Consider the following 15967-nt stretch of genomic DNA (forward strand, 5'->3'; position numbering starts at 1 on the left):
ACATATTATTTAAGTTGGCTACTAAATGTAGATCTGCCTTTTCTTCAGGAGACCAGGGGATGTGCATAACACTCCTTTTTCCTCACAATAGTGTTAATCGTTTGAAAAAAGAACATGCTGTGAGTTTTTCCCCCCCTTCTTGTAGGACTCCTTACAAAGTAATACCTATGACCACTGGACAGCAAACAGGTAAATTATATTTTGAACTGAAATAATTTTATAACTTTTTTCAAGGTTGAAAACCTGTATTGAAATATTTGAATTGCACTAATACAATACTTAAGTCAGAATTGAAAATAAATTTACTGGGCATCTATGGAGATTCTTAGTCATCCAGGTCATGGTTGTCCCAAAGGTGGTTTTTCAAAAGGCAACTGGACTTTCTGATTTTTCTTTTAAGACATTTCGCTTCTTGGATGCCTGGGCATTTTAAGCTCACTAATTTTTATAAGATAGACCCACTCTTAAAGTAGCGCAACTGTCCCATAGGAGATATCATTTTACAGTTTCAGTATTATTTTCATCTATTTGATATACTTGTTTGCCAACACTTAAATTCTAATGTACTTACATCTGGTATGATCATACATTAAAGCAAGCCCATTATTCTGTTAAAACCTGAAAAAGTACAAATTACTTGCAAAGTGAATCAATAATAAGTAACTTATTGTTTACATTCTTGTTCATTTTACAACTGCCTACAAGGTTCAGCTACTTATGACATATCTACCAGTAGAATAAATTCTCTCTATTCTCTGTAGCTTTCTGCGTCTCTCCAAAATTTATTGCAGTCTGTTACTGGAGTTTGAGATGAATCAGTGAGTCTTCCCATGGGAATGACAGAAAAAAGAGACATTATATGAACAGAAATTAGTTGTCACTCTATATTTTGAAACCAAGTATGAAATACTTGTTTGAAAATTCAAAGAAAGGAGAAATTCTCAAATAATTGCTCACAAAAACAGTCAGCCAGTAACGCTGCTGCTGCTGCTATAATTTCTTGGGAAGAGGAGTTCCTTCATTTTGCCTTTCCTTGGAATTTCTGGAAAACCAGAAAAATGTAGGCTGCTGAAGAGATTAATACAATTTATTACACAATAAGAGATTATTACAAGGAATACATAAAAATATGATTTTCTCACAACATTTGCATCTCTTCCAAAAGGTTTGTTGGAAAAAATATTTTTATATAAAACTGAAAGTGAACCGACTAAAAAAGGATTAAGAATTCTAACTGGAATAAAAGTGCCCATTCAATAGCAAAATACACTTGTAGATATCAGACTTACTGTCTCATTATTTGCTTTTTCTACATCTGATCAGCTCAAAAGTATAGACTGATTCTTTCTCCTTAGGCAAATGTTTAAACACTCATGATACAAGGTAGTTAGAGATGGATGTAAAGTTCTCAAGTTACTGTCAGAAACAAAACAAAAGACAAGTGATCTCCAGGGACATGACTAAGAATGTTCAATCAGCACAGATTATACAGCTGCCCTAGGATGAAGTTCATATAAGATATAAGCCAATTTATCCAGTTGGTAAATACCACTTCAGAAGAATCCCAAGGGGTTTGCTGAATATTAAGGCTATGTCCTATCACTTTTATGCCAAATTTATAATGTGCCACCAAGACTATGTTGTTTAATTATATAGTGACATAGTTCTTAGTTTTTTTTTTAAAAAGTGTTATTCTGGCAGCAAACCCTTTTTCCTAATGCTTTGGCCTAGAAAGGCCTGAGTGTAATCACAGCTGTGCTGCTGGGGGGGGGGGGGTATATCAAGAATTGTTTCCTGGCTTATTTCCTGATTGTTGCTGTAAAATTGACACTGATAGGAATCCTTTATTCTTAATTAAACTTTTGTTGATTGCTGTCTGGGCAAATCACCTTGCCATATTGCCTTTTGCTGGATGGCTAAGTCATCTAATTATGTGATTCTTCCCCATGACTTCTACTGATGGACCTTGGGGCCATTGCTTGCTTCCAGATTTAAATTACTCTTTTGTTCCCAGATGTTTTGGGGCCAAAAGAGGGCTTTTGAATTTTTAGATATCTAGTGCTGAGATATTATGCTTTCCTGGGACAATTTATTATAACAATATAGCTACCCACGGAGCACTACTTATATGACTATCAACACCCTTAGTGAAGAGAGAGCTCTTGAGAGAATAGATGAGGGTTTCCCCCCCTAGAATTCATGAAAAATAAGTACTTGAGCCAGTTCCAAGATTAGTTGAGATTAGTTCAGCCAGCACTTCAGGAAGGTTTCAAGCAAATATTGTTAATGTGCAGTTCTCTAACTGGAGGAAAAGATTCAAATGTTCCAGCATGTCCTTGGTTCAGTTTCCTTTGAAGGGACATCATGGGATACTAATTGTGTCTTATTTATAAACATTCATGCTGACAATAGCTGAAGTTGTATATCTAAATAACTTCTAAATGCCCTAAGCTTTTTGTGGCTCCACATTCAGTATCAGTGTTCTGAATCTGGCTCTGTCTTTCAAATGATAAGCATTTTACATGTGGGTGGGAACATCTGAATTATCTCACTTCCTTGGGAAGGGAGAAGGAGAAGTGGAAGAAGATAAAGTATTGCTGACTTCTAGTCCTGCTGCTACCCAATACTTACCACATGCCTGCTGCTAATTGTCAAAGATGAAACAATCGCTTTGGGCTAGACTTCAACAGGTCAGTGAAAATATCTACTTATCTGATTATCTTTACCTTTTCACCTTCTTTTCAAACAATTGCTTTGTTTGATTTGAGCTCTGACACAGATATCTAGAAATTAGTCCGAGGCCCTTATGAAATTAAACAGCCCTAAGACTGCAAATTTCTGCTTGAGAAATTGTTTTAAAAAGGGCATTTCAGCAGCAGTTGTCTTATTTTTGCAAAAGATAACACTTGGCAAGATTTCCTTTCCAAACACTATAAAAGAAAAACAAAAAATCCAAACCCCGACTGATCTTACTCTCTAGCCGATCACCCTTAGCACAGGAATCTACCACTACAGGGCATAAATATGGAAAATGAAATAGGGACATATATTTTTTTCTTTCTGATATTTATCCAGAACACTGTCCTATTGACTCATGTAAGACAATTCAAGAATACAATGATTTTTCATGATATATTTCCTTTGTTGTGACCTTTCCTGGCATTTTGGCATGACAAATTTGGGTGCAGAGGGAGGAGACCACGGCAAGTTATCTAACAAGATATTTTCTGCCTTAAGTGCTCCCCCCCCCCCCAAAAGTAATTTCACTTAACCTTTTAAAACAAATTAAATGCAGGGAATTAAAACGTGCTATAAGAGGCAGGAATAAATTCTCATGTTTTTATATAGCTCCTGTTCTGATTGTAACAGCCTGCATTCATGAACAGCACGATAGACTTTAGTTTGTTGCATTCGCATCCACTGGTTTCCTGGCCAAATCTGAGGGTTGAGATAATATGACTTAAGCAAAAGAGGTCAAATGAACTTCTTTGTTCCCACACTGCAGGTGTTGCATCCACAGCATGAGCCCCTGTGGAATATCATGTATTCATCCTGGAAAGGGCTCCCATTGTCGTCAGGCTAGGGACCTTGCAGAGTGCACAGCAAACAGATCAAGAGTGACTAAATCCAAGGCAGCCAGAAGGAAAACCTGGGTTTTACCCTGCAGCTGTTACCTATAAGTAATTTCTGTATTTTTCTCAAGGATATTGAAGGGTGAGGGGAAGAATCCGGTTTCCATCCCCAGGTTTGAAAACAACTACAACAAAAAACAATCCCTCAACCAACTCACATACCCACACAACAAGCACTTCACCTAATGATCCTCACCTGACATGATCTCCCAATCACAAGACCCTCGCCTGACGTGACCCTCGCCTGACATGACCCTACACCTGATGTGACTTCCCCATCACAAGACCTACTGACCTTATAAGCAGAAGAACACTAACATTGACATCCCCTAAATTCTGCTGAATATGTTACCTAGACCGGTAACAAAACATTCAGAAACCAACCCACAAGCTCAGAGAACAAATCTCCACACTCATCCCACACCTGAGCTATGGATATTTGCCACTATTACAAACAAAAGTACATTACTTTTGAATTACTTAAATCTTGATATTTTATGGGGAGAAAAAAACCTACAACTGTGGTCCCCCAACCATGGGGAAGTCATGGGTGCATGTTTGAGTGAGCAGAAATAGAGAAAAGGTTTGCATGGAAGCTATGTGTTGTTTGTCATCTCCTTCAGGACATAGTGAATGGGATAGTCCAAAGAATGGCCTAAAGTTATTTTGGCACAGTATGTTACTTTTGTACAAGGGACTGCCTAACAAGATCATTGCTTGTTCTCTCTAATAATGCTTTGAACACTATCATAGTTGGTCATAAATTCTCACTGAACCAAAAGGTCATAAAAACATCCACTTTCCCTAGTGGAAATTATACATGGAAAATTACTGTTTGCTGCCAGTGGATTGTTATTAGGAAAGTTAGTAAGTGCAACAAGATTACCAAAGATATTTTCACATCTACATATATAAGAATACCTTAATCACTCTAAGGAAGATTTGTAGTCAGGCACTCTATGGGTTGTCTTTGGAAAAGTCTAGTGAAAATTCAGAATATAGCAGGCAGTTTTATATCCTTTGCAGCAGATGCACTGACTTTCAGTACATTTTAAAGCTAATTTTTCCTACAAAGTTAACCGACACCTTTATCAGAGGTGGGTTCCTACCAGTTCGCACCGGTTTGGGCGAGTTGGTAGTGGAAATTGGCCCTGGGTCACCAAACCGGTAGGGACAGCAGACTGGCCATGACCCCAAACCCAGTTGCCACTCACTCACCCCGCCCACCCACCTTGCCCAGTCACTCCTCACCTCCTGGAGCTGCTTGCCTGCCTAAGCTGCCTTCCCAGTTCTCACATGGTGCTTGCCCTGTGCCCCAACTGAGCTGCCTAAGTTGCATGAGCCCCCCCCTCCCTGGAGCTTGCTGTGCCCCCCACCACCACCATGAGTCCCCACACATCCCGTTTTGGCTCCCGGGGGGCTTCAGGGAGGCCTGCTGGGCCCAAAACATGGGGAGTGCCTAGCTAGTCTCCCTGCAGCCCCCTGGGAGCAAAACCACGCTGCAGGGGGCCTTCAAGGGAGAGAAAGAAAGAAATCCTCACTGTTTGGGGATCCCCAAGTGCACTGAGCTTGAGTTGAGAGCTTATTGAAAGTGCTGCTAGCTATCCTTGCACAGGCTAACTTAATCAATAGTGGAGCTCTAAGAATGCCAGATGATCAACGGGCATGTTCTCCATTTCAAAAATCTGACTTTCTTCCTCCTACCAAAGACCTTCTGGGATTCGTCACAGGAAGGGAGGGAGGGAAGGGAGAAAATGAAAGAAAGAAAGAGAAAAAGAGAAAAAGAAAGAAAGGAGAGAAAGAAAGAAGGAGGAAGGGAAGGGAGAAAGATGGAAGGAAGGAAGAAAGAAAGAAAGCGAAGGAAGGGAGACAGAAAAAGAAAGAAAGAAAAAGAGGGATGGAAGGGAGAAAGAAAGGAAGGAGAGAGAGAAAGAAGGAAGGAAGGAAGAAAGAAAGAAAGAAAGAGTGAGAAAGAGGGAAGGGAAGGAAAAATGAATGAGATATGGAGGGAGGGAGGAAAGGAAAAAGGAGAAAAAGGACCACAAACCTGGCACTAGACACAGCTTCAGAGGATGCTTTGAAATAGCACAGCAATCCAGGGCTGGAAGGGACCTCAGTGGTCAACTGGTCCAACCCTGCTCCAGCAGGAAACCTTATATCATCTTGGCTATTTTGATGCCTCTAACACAGAGGACAAATTCCCAAAAATCCCCAGGCATTGCCAACCTCTCCCCACTAGTGAAAAAAAACCTAGAGCAAAAACTTCATCCAGTATTAAAAAGAATAGAAATGGGAGCTGCTGTGTATTGTTCAATGGACTGCTAAATTGGCTACGCCCACCCAGTCACTTGACAACCTGGCCATGCCCAACCAGTCATATGACAACCTGGCCATGCCCAACCAGTCACATGACTACATAGCCATGCTCCCCAAGCCACGCCCACAGAACCAGTAGTAAACAACCCACCACTGACCTTTATGAAAGGACAATTACTTTATGCTTATACCTAGAATCTTTTTATCTAGAGAAAATTATTTTTCGTGCTGATATATTTTCAGTAAAGACAGATCCATCCATCCTTCCTTCCTTCCTTCCTTCCTTTCTTCAAAAATGAATTCACTGTTCAATTTTTTTCCAGAGAATAGAATTCACATATTTGTTGGAAATTCCCAACACATCTAGAAGTCACCAACTGAGGGAGACTGACATTGTTTTTCTGAACCCGTCTCCAAAATTCCTAAGGATCACAATGACTTTTCTTAAAATAACATGAGGAAATGCCTCTGCTTGGAATTTTTGAAGTACTGTAATGCATCTCACCATCCCAATTTTATTCATACAGGATATGGTACATGTTCACCTACTTTCTGATCATGCTGTTATCTGGAAATATATTAGTTGATGGATTAATTATGTTCCATCAAGCTGACTCTAGAATAAAAGCATTATCTAGAAACACAATACAGTGAATATCCTCTATCCACTATCCTTGCGATATATGCTTTTCTAAATGTTCACAGTTACATAAGCCCTTCTGGAGAGAACTGCAACACTCTTCCTTATTAATGAGTCCCAGACATCAGTATCTCCCATTTGTAACCACCTCAATATTTCCCACCATTGCTTCTATACAGGTAGTTATATTCGGGTAGTCCTATATAGAACTCAACCACAATTGAGCCCAAAATTTATGTTGTTAAGTGAGACATTTGCTTTCCCCATTTTACAATCTTTCTTGCCCACAGTTATTAAGTGAATCACTGCAGTTGATAAATTAGTAACCCGGTTGTTAAGTGAATCTGGCTTCCCAAATGACTTTGCTTGTCAGAAGGTCACAAAAAGTGTTTACATGACCTTGGGACACAGCAGTGGTCATAAATATGAACCAGTTGCCAAACATCTGAATTTTGATCATATCATAGGGATGCTGCAAAGATCGTAACTGTGAAAAATGATCATAAATCAGTGCCATTGTAACTTTGAATGGTCACTAAACAAACTGTCAAGGACTACCTGTATTTTGTCTTTACAATTTAATAACACCACAGAGAAAAAGGTAGGGCCACTGTACAATATTTGTGATACAGGAGCTTGATAAAACATAGAAGCAACTTTTTTTCTTCCCTCCCTCCACTGCCACAACATTGATATACAGAAAATCAAGTCAAACAATGTTCAAGGGGGAGGGGGATTATGTACGTGGACTGGTGTGCTTATATGGAAACACATTAATACCAAGGTATTGCAAAAATCCGATCAGCCACTAGATGACTTGATCTCTGCTTCTCAAAAAAGTAATGAGCAAGAAAAGATTGAATTTTCCCCTTTTTAATTTTAACCTGCCCCCAATAGAGAGGAGCCTCTAAACATATATCAAATGGATGGAATCACTGTAGCAATTAAAATTCTGACATTCTTACAGATTGAAAAGCAGAGTAAATCAAAGCATCAAACAAACTGCACAGCCTACAGTTGTTTGGCTATTGGCTGGAAAGTATGGTAAAAAAGTAGAGGCCTTTCTTCCTCTCCTCAACTTCTTACGGCATCTTTTACAGCATGAAAAATAACATGAAGGTGGAGAGGTGGAATAGGAAAAATACAAGCATATTGACCTGAATTTCGACATTCTGGATTTCAATCATATGTCTCCTACTATGGGTTTTTTTTAATAAATCACAGCAAATTTTCCAGCTTTGAGTTGGGAGAAAAATGATACCTTCCTTTATTTAAGTTGCCAACTTTTTATGGCAAAGGTTCTGTAAGTTTAATAGGAGACTTACAATGGTGAAATCACAGCAGGCAGTAATGAGGAAATCTTCACCTACTGAATTCTTCTTGAAGGTTACATGGGAACTCCACATGGGAAAAAGAAGAGAAAAGCTTGGTAGTACCTAGAAGTCTTCAAACAGTTGTGGACAAGTTTGTAAAACACCTTGAAAATTTCAGTAGTTGAAATTGTTCCCTGTTTCATAGTTACTGATATAAGACCCTGGAATTACATAAATAGTTAATGTGGATTCAGGAAAAGAGACCTTTGTCTCTTTAAGGCAAGAGGAACTGCTAGCTGTATATCTTTACTATGCTGTTGGGTTATAAAAACATACGTCTTCACTGTTTTATTACATCTATAAACATCAGTCTGCAGTTGACTGTTCCCTGCATTAGAATGTCCTAGGACTAAGGCTACATATATTTACCTAGGAGTAACTCTCATTTAATTCAATGTATGTAGCCTGTGGATAAATAACTTTAAACTTTGCACGTAAATTTAGAAAATGAGGGATGGAAAGTACAATATCTAGGGCAAGGATTCCCCCTCCCTTTTTAAAAAAACTGGATTGTTTTTATAGGACTTTGTCATGCTCATGTAAGCATCAGCTAGTGCCAAATATTGGGAGGCAGAGAATGTGGGATACACAATTTATTCTTGGTCTGGTCTTTTATATTGTCTGGTGGACGGTAAGCAGAAAGAAATTTTTTATGCTACTTTTAATTGAAAACACTTCTTGTTCTGTTTTCGTTCTTGGATTTCTAACAAAAGACAGAACTGCTTTCTTTCTTTTTGAATAGATGAAAGCTATTTGCTTGGCTAATTGTGCTGCTTATAATTTTGTTTGCTTTATTGAAATGCAGTAAATAACAAATCTCTTCCACAGGATGAATCTGTTTTGAAGCTTTGCTTTAGCTTAAAACTTTGTATGATTATTCACATCCATCAACACAGATGAATCTTTTCAAAAATAGGATAATAATATACTATATTTTATATATGCAGTATATATATCAGAAAATCCGTTTGAATGAAACACATGTTTTAAAGCACATAATCTTGAATGTGTTTTCAATAAGTTTAACTCCTCATGGAAGCATTTCGTTATTTATTAATTTTAAAAAATTCTGCATAATAATATTTCTTGCTTCATGATAGTAAGTCTAAATATTATAGTCATTTAAAATAGTAACTTTTTAAAATACGTTACTAAAGATAATTTGTGTATATCAGTACTGATCCATAATTTGATTAATCTGAAGGTGTTATGTTTTAAGGGCTTTCAACTTGCAGAAATTCTAAAACACATATATTTATGAAATACACAAATGGATGGCTATTCATTTTGTCTTTATTTAAGGACCTTGTATTCAATTCTAGCATTTAAAAGCAATGCTCATATAATTTTGTCTTTACATTAAATTCATGCACTATGACTGTTAACATTACAGATTGAATTGTTTTATAGCATATGCCACATTTTCATTAAAAAGAAAAAGAAAAAACAATTAGAATTACAGAGCTGTAGGCTAGATTAGGAAACTGGAGAGAAGATTGTTTAAAATGGCAGTGATAAATCATGAATGTGTCTATTAAATCACCAGGAAGTGAGTTTAACTTGAGGGAGTGTTTATTCATCTGTGAACAATATGTAGAAACCAGATTTTATTTTTACCACTAAATAATTGACCAGCAATTTCTGTTAGTTTCCCAGATCATCTGGCAAGCCACTATTGAGAGACAGTTTATTAACACCTTTGGTCTATGACTTTTCTTGATTTCTCAAACCCTGATAAATGAGAGAATGTATAAAAGATTCTGAAATATCACTTCAACATGCAACAATTAAATAAAGTTCAGTTTGTATTATTGCAGGGTTCAGAAATACTCTGAACTTTTGTATACCGTAGTATATCAGAAACCAAGTATACTGCTTTTCTCCACTTTAGGAATAAACCTGGATTTTATGTAGTTTCAACTAATGCTGGGTAGATAAATAGAGCCAGATTGTCTTTTGGGCAGATTTCAATAAATTTATTTTGTGTATTTATTTAGGTATTTAAAATATTTGTATAGCCACCCATCTTAAACATAACTCCGAGCAGTTCACAACAATAAAATTAAGTATAAAATCATAATTCGTAAAACTATTTTTAAAAAAGCAGCACCTCAATTGGAGGTCCCATCACCATCTCCAGATACCCTCATTCTATCTAAATATATATATACTTCTTTTAAAGGATTTATATAGGTTAAAATGCTGCATCAAACTCTTTTAGCCATATAACTTTTTAAGGTAGTTACACAAAAGTAGCTGTATTGGAAATTTTTAACACTATCAGCCAGGGACGTGCAGTCAGGTGAGGCAGGGGAGGCAGGGCCTCACCATTGTCATCATGAAAAAGAAAAAGAAATTTAAAAGGAAAAAGGCTGAGGTAGTTGCTGCCAGAGTCACAGTGGATGACTCAGCTTAGTGCTTAACTGCAGGAGGAGGCAAGAGAACCATGTGTCTCCTTTACTCTATCTTTATGATCACTTGAGCAGAGTTAAGCAAGGGTTAAAAGGTGAAAAATTCCTTATGCAAAGGAGGCACGTGGTTCTCTCGCCTCCTCCTGCAGAGGGCACTTTTTTAGAGGCTTTTTTTTAAACAGTTAAGCAGAGTCATCCATTGGAGGCTCTGGCAGCAGCAGCTTTTGCCTTTTTCTTTTTACATTTTTACATTTTCGTCATGGCAGACAAGAGGAGAGTTGAAATCCTCTGTGACACAGCTGGAAAAGGTATGTGGGTCCTAGGTCGGAGGGAGGAATTCAAAATTATTGTAATTTGTAAGTAATTGTAATTTCTAATTTGCATTATTATAAGTAATTTGTGTGTATGTGTGTGTGTGTGTGTGTGTTTTACCCGCCTCTGCTGGCGCACGGGCTGGCACTTTATTTTTTATTTTTTAAAGCCATGCCGCCACACCGCGCCATAGAGCGGGACACACCGGCTCCCGGCCATACAGCTGGTCCGCCTGTATGGCCAGTGTGGCGGCATGCACTTTAAAGTGCTGCCACGCCTTCTGGCCATAAAGCAGGACATGTCAGGGCTTCAGGGGCGGACAGGCGCGCCGGCACTTTAAAGTGCCTGCCGCCGTACTGGCCATACAGCGGGACGTGTCGGGGCTTCGGGGGCGGCTGGTGCTGGTAGACATAGGGAGGCTTTTGCCCGCTTGCCTCACCGGCTGTGAACCTCACCGCACATCACTGCTACCAGCAAAATCTGTGTATTTGAACATTGTGGCAATAACTTCAAAAACCTAAACAGTGATAGTTGCATTGGGCTTCATTGTGTTCCTTGCAATTTCTATCACATAAAGATAAATAGATGAAATATCATTTTCAAGATTGTTTAAGGAATAAGAGGGCCCACACAACAACAGATATGGAATCATCCTTCCATATCAGTTCTAGAGTAATATTCCAATTAGATTCTACAAAATGAGATGTAAGAGGAAGAGTCAATCGTCTTTAGAAGAAATAACTTTTTCTACTGATGATCTACAGGAACAGAACAGACTCACTTACCATGTAGTAAATCGTGCATAGGAGAATAACTTTATTGGCTATACTGTCTTTGTAAAGAACAGAGTCAATCCCCTATCAAATAATGGGTTAAATCCTGCTGTCGGGGAGGGTGAATTGTCAGTGTCAGATTTGGAATGGTGGACAAGACAGAATGACTGCTAACTTCTAATGCAATTATATTTTGCAAACTTAAAATCAAGCGGAGGGAATGTATACAATAAATTGCCAGTGTGGGCATAATTATATTGGGCGAACTGGAGAATATCAGCATCCTGGCATATTAGAGCAGATTTTTCTCCAGAATTATCAGAGGGTCATGGTATAACCATCCAAAATAATTAATAGCAGAATAACAGAGTTGGAAGGGACCTTGGAGGTCTTCTACTCAAGCAGAAGACCTATACCATTCCAGACAAGTGGCTGTCCAGTCTCTTCTTAAAAGCTTCCAGTGATGGAGCAACCACAATTTCTGAAGGAATACATAGGATAACTATTATAAGCTATAATTTACAAGGTAGTTATGATTACTTGATAGTGTTTTGCTCCGTTGAATTCAGGCAATATATAAGGATATAACAACTTGTTCCAAGTTCAGTTTTATTTCTCCTATGGAAAAAAACAGTTAAATGACTAGTAAAAATCAGTTCTATCATTTCACTAATAAATAGCAGCCATGAAATAGCAACCTATACTCTATGAATAATATTATTTATTAAAAATGTCAAAATCCAAGTGGAATATAATTATTTTGCTAAAGGGAATACATGCAGGCTTACTGCAGAGAAAACAAGTGGAAAAGAGGTATCATGACAAATTGTTGGCTTTGAAAATAATCTGATGGTGAAGATATAGTCTTGAGAAAGCCGCTGTCATAAGAGAAGAAATAAGCAACAGAAGAGGTTTGGAATACAGTACTTTGAGTAAAAATATAGAATTAACATTGTAACCATAGTCTTGAACCTATTTAGCATTACATAGGAGGTGGGAGCATATATAGGCAGTCTTCAACTTACAACAGTTCATTTAGTGGAAAAAGTGACTTATAACTGTAAAAAGTGACTTATAACTGTTTTTCACACTTGACTTTTGGAGCATCCTCATGGTCACATGGTCAAAATTCAGATGCTTGGCAACTAGCTCATATTTATGACTGTTGCAGTGTCCCAGGGGTCATATGATCATCTTTCGCAACCTTCTGACAAGCAAAGTCAATGAGGAAGCCAGATTCGCTTAACTGTATTACTAACTTAAGAACTTCTGTGTATCAACTATGGCAAGAAAGGTCATAAAATGGGGCAAAACTTACTTAGCAAATGTATCACTTAACAACAGAAATTTTGGGCTCAATTGTAGTTGTAACTTAAAGACTACCTGTAAGGGATCTTGGCTGATTTTGAAAAAGTAAGCATGGTCAGACATGAGAAAACCACTAGGAAAATCTCAGAAACTAGGAGTTGGAGATGCATCCCAGAAGGTAATAAGAAAACAAAGTTTTTGCACTCTGCAGACCTCTCAAAAACGGCCCGTTCCCCCCCCCAAAAAAGGGCGTGAATAGCCTTTAGGAGGCTTCTAGAGTGCTGGGGGGGGGGCCAAAATGAGCAAAAAATGGCCCATTTTTGTCCAAAAAAGGGGCATGTATACCCTTTAGGAGGCTTAGAGAGTGTTCCAGGGGGCTGGGAGAGGCAAAATTGAGCAAAAAACAACCTTTTTTCGCTCAGTTCTGCCCTTCCCAGCCCCCAGGAGCACTCTGAAAGCCTCCTAAAGGCTATTCATGGCCATTTTGGTGAAGGGGCAGGGTTTCAGGAGCAAAAAAGTGCTTTATTCAGACGCACCCAGATTTTCAGCCTCTTTTTTGAGGGAAAAAGGTACATCTTATACTCTGAAAAATATGGTTACAGAACTAGAGTGCAATACTGTAAGGGTGACACAGTCTGCTTCAGGCAACATTGAAGGGGAAGAGCTGAGGTGGCGCAGTGGTTAGGTTGCAGTACTGAAGGCCACTACAGCTGACTGTTATCTGCAGTTCGGCGGTTCAAATCTCACCGGCTCAAGGTTGACTCAGCCTTCCATCCTTCTGAGGTGGGTGAAACGAGGACCCAGACTGTGGGGGTGATATGCTGACTCTGTAAACCGCTTAGAGAGGGCTGAAAGCCCTATGAAGTGGTATATAAGTCTAACTGCTATTGCTATTGCTATAGATAAATAAAAGCTATCTGAAAGTTACAATAAATCAATTTGGCTCTATTATGTAACTACTGTACCTCAGATGTGGGAATATAATTAAGGCATTTGATAATAAAATAGTATCAAAAACTAAGCGTCAAACGAGCCTTCTTATGCAGGCATCCTACACAAAGATGCCACCGCTATGAGAGGGTTTTCCATGCTACTAGCTATTTTGAAGGTCTTACTCTGTGAATAAACATACTTGAGGATAATATTTTTACCACCAGGAGAACAGTGAGGAAAATGCTAACTCTTGGCTTTGTATTTCCTTGTTTCTTTAGGCATTTTTGTTGCAGTGGGTTCTGGAAAAGTTGAGACAAAATGGATGTACTATAGTGCAAGAGTGTGCCTACTTAAGCATCAAGACTGTCCCAAAAGTATTTTTTCAAGAGGCAACTGGCCTTTCTGGTTTTTCTTTGAAGACATTTCGCTTCTCATCCAAGAAGCTTCATCAACTCAGAGTTGAAGAAGCTTCTTGGATGAGAAATGAAACGCCTTCAAAGAAAAACCAGAAAGACCAGTTGCCTCTTGAAAAAACACCTTTGGGACAACCATGACCTGGATGACTGAGAATCTCCATAGACATTATTCATCAAGGGAACTTCAGTTTCCATGGAATAGAAGTTCCCATGTTACAGCGATGCAAAATTCCTTTGTCACTATGGAGGAGAGAGGGAATCTGAAACTAAAATTGTGTCTCCCACATAACAAAGGAGTTGCCACTCTATTCAATGGCTTCTTGCGGCCTAGTGAGTTCCTGGTATAAACAGGACTGTAAAAAGGCCATTGTTATATTATAGTTCTCAGGACAAAAGGAACACTGGAATAATATATTTTTAATCCCTTTCATTTTACAAACAATTAGATGAGGATGGCAAAGCTTATATTCTTTTCAAAAGGCATTATTTGTCAGACTCTATTGTGGGATATAACTGGTTTCTTTTTTTCATGATATCAACTTTCTTATAATTTGCCATTTTATATTTTATTTTTAATAGAGAAAGAACAATTGTTTCAGAATTTGCTGGAGCAGGTGGTTGAGCAACTTTCAAGGTAACTCTTTTACTATACAATAATTTTAAAATTATAGAGCTCCCATAGAGTATTTTGGTTCTGCTTCCGCCCTGGCCATGAGGCTGATTTGCAATTTGCATCCTTAGAGCTCCATGGAACTAGGAGGCAAGGCCATTTCCAGAATTGCAAGAACTTTTACCTTACCTTGCCTGTCCTCACTTGAACTTGGGGCTTCTCTAGTTGATTTCATAGGCAACCAAATCAGCAAACCTGATCTTCTAATCAATTTCCAGATTCCTGCAAAAACTAAAAGTTTTATTTTCTCTGCTTGTATGGAGTGTATAGTGTTCCTGAATACTTGCCCCATTTCACTCACAATCCAACAATTAGAGTCTACCCTACCATGGCTGTAGCTGGTGGAAAAATCCCTGGCTGCTAGCTAGAACTTACGTCCGGCCATTATATTCGTTTTCAGTCATATGCAAAAAGAAAAAAAAATGATAGCCAGGAAACTTTTCCCTCAAACCAACAGCTCAGATTTTTTGAACTGATCAACAAAAGGGAGTGTGCTATAGTGATAAAGGTGCAGATCTAGAAATGGGGTGGTCCAGATTCTTATCCATCCACAGCCACATAAGCTTACTGGATGGCTCTGGGCAAGTCACCCTCAGCCTAACCAATCCCACAGGGTTGTTGTTGTAGGGAAAATAGAAGGAGAGAGTATGATCTATGCCACCTTGAGCTTGTCTATAACAAGTGGAATATAAATCGATATAGAAATGCCAACAACATGTATTAGAAATATGGAGGAGAGGATTAGAAGAGCTGAGGTGGCGCAGTGGTTAAATGCAGCACTGCAGGCTACTTCAGCTGACTGCAGTTCTGCAGTTCGGCTGTTCAAATCTCACCGGCTCAGGGTTGACTCAGCCTTCCATCCTTCTGAGGTGGGTAAAATGAGGACCCGGATTGTTGTTGGGGGCAATATGCTGACTCTGTAAACCGCTTAGAGAGGGCTGAAAGCCCTATGAAGCGGTATATAAGTCTAACTGCTATTGCTATTGCTATTAGCAGAGTGATATTTTACTTTTCGAGATGGGACAGAAGTGAGGGGAGTTTTCTTACTCTAGGAGCTACCATAGTTTGGAAGAGAGGGCATTGACTGAATGGCAATTTTTACATTGGCCTACTTGTTATCCGAAAGCTAGCAAGATTGAAAAGTACGGTTATTTCAAAATGCTTTGGTGGTTTAGGAATAGAA

The 15967-nt window shown here is 38.6% G+C and overlaps 1 protein-coding gene across 2 annotated transcripts in view; it reads left to right on the forward strand.

The window, feature by feature from the left end:
- Positions 1–2620: 2620 nt before the first annotated feature.
- The window catches only part of PDE9A (phosphodiesterase 9A), a 54960-nt gene continuing 41613 nt past the window's right edge, over positions 2621–15967 (forward strand). For both annotated transcript variants that reach the window (XM_032220344.1, XM_032220342.1), the window contains exons 1-2: positions 2621–2690; positions 14694–14748. The gene's annotated coding sequence lies outside the window, so the exon portion shown is untranslated. The remainder of the gene's footprint in view (positions 2691–14693; positions 14749–15967) is intronic.

Source organism: Thamnophis elegans, chromosome 6 (genome assembly GCF_009769535.1).
Source record: "Thamnophis elegans isolate rThaEle1 chromosome 6, rThaEle1.pri, whole genome shotgun sequence".
NCBI classification, from domain to species: Eukaryota; Metazoa; Chordata; class Lepidosauria; order Squamata; family Colubridae; genus Thamnophis; species Thamnophis elegans.